This window comes from Giraffa tippelskirchi, chromosome 6, assembly GCF_054371585.1.
Source record: "Giraffa tippelskirchi isolate mGirTip1 chromosome 6, T2T-mGirTip1v1.2.pri, whole genome shotgun sequence".
NCBI lineage: Eukaryota > Metazoa > Chordata > Mammalia > Artiodactyla > Giraffidae > Giraffa > Giraffa tippelskirchi.
In genome coordinates this window covers 87577348-87578649 of record NC_137280.1, presented here as the reverse complement: position 1 = coordinate 87578649, position 1302 = coordinate 87577348, and the positions used below count along the sequence as shown (strand labels likewise).

The 1302-nt window shown below is 40.4% G+C and overlaps 1 pseudogene; it reads right to left on the bottom strand.

Moving 5' to 3' along the window:
* Window positions 1-923, bottom strand: LOC145510834 (olfactory receptor 7A17-like; annotated as a pseudogene).
* Window positions 924-1302: the final 379 nt, after the last annotated feature.

Genomic DNA, 1302 nt, shown 5'->3' with positions numbered 1-1302 from the left:
TTATCTAACTGCCACTCCAGTGATTCTTTTTAGAGCTGTCTTTATGTCTTTGTTCCTCAGACTGTAGATGAAGTGGTTTAGCATGGGTGTGACCACTGTGTACATCACAGAGATGACTGTACTTGAGTGTGAGTTATGGAAAGCAGCAGAGCTAAGATATACTCCTAAGGCTGTACAATAAAATAAGGGGAGAAGTGAGATGCACAGGTGGAAAATGCTTTATATTTCTCCTGAGCTGATGACATTCCTCGTATGGAGGAAATTATCTTAGAATAAGAGTAAAGAATTTCACTGAGGGAATCACCACACAACATCACAGCTGCAAAATACATCACCATGTCATTAAGAAATGTGTCAGAATAGGCAAGGTGGACCATCTGATTAATTTCGCAGAACAAGTGGGGGATTTCCAAGTCTGTACAGAAGGACAGCCACAACACCATTAGGCTTTGAGTCAAAGAATTCAAGACACTGATGATCCAGGACACCAGCACCAGCAGTCCACAGAGCTGGGGGTTCATGATGACTGTGTAGTGCAAAGGGTGACAGAGGGCCACAAAGCAGTCATAGGCCATCACGGTCAAGAGAACATGTCCAATCCTGCAAAGAGTATGAAAAATGCATCTGGGTGATGCAGCCTTCATAGGTTATGATTTTGCTCTGTGTCTGGATGGTCCACAGCATCTTTGGGATGGTGGTGGTGGTGAAACAGATGTCTACAAAGGACAGGTTGGAGAGAAAGAAGTACATGGGGGTGTGGAGGTGGGAGTCTGAGCTCACAGCCAGGATGATGAGCAGGTTTCCAAACATAGTGATCAGGTACATGGAGAGGAAAAGCCCAAAATGTGGGGTTGCAGTTCTGGTTCCTTTGATAATCCCAGAAGAAGAAATTCTGAAATTTGAGTATCATTCCCTGGTTCCATGTTGTGGAGTTGACTGTCAGGAAACAGCAAATAACATGACTAATTATCTCAAATTTTGCATTGCAAATACTGTTGAAATTCTACTATTTATGTTTTGCATTCAAAAACTTATATCAATAATTTTGGTATGGAAATTTCCCCTTCAAGTGATTTACTATGCTATCCCTAACTAACAATTCCCATCCCACATTCAGACTAACCATTTACATTTTTAATGAGTAATTCTGTCAAGCATTTGCTAAATATAAGTTGAGAATTGACCGACTTGTGAATAAAAAGTATACAGTGCTGAGATACAGTAGTCCCTATAGTTCAATGATGGAGAAAGAATAAAAGCAAATAAAAATTCATGTTTTTTTAATCAGATGAAGTCAGGTGC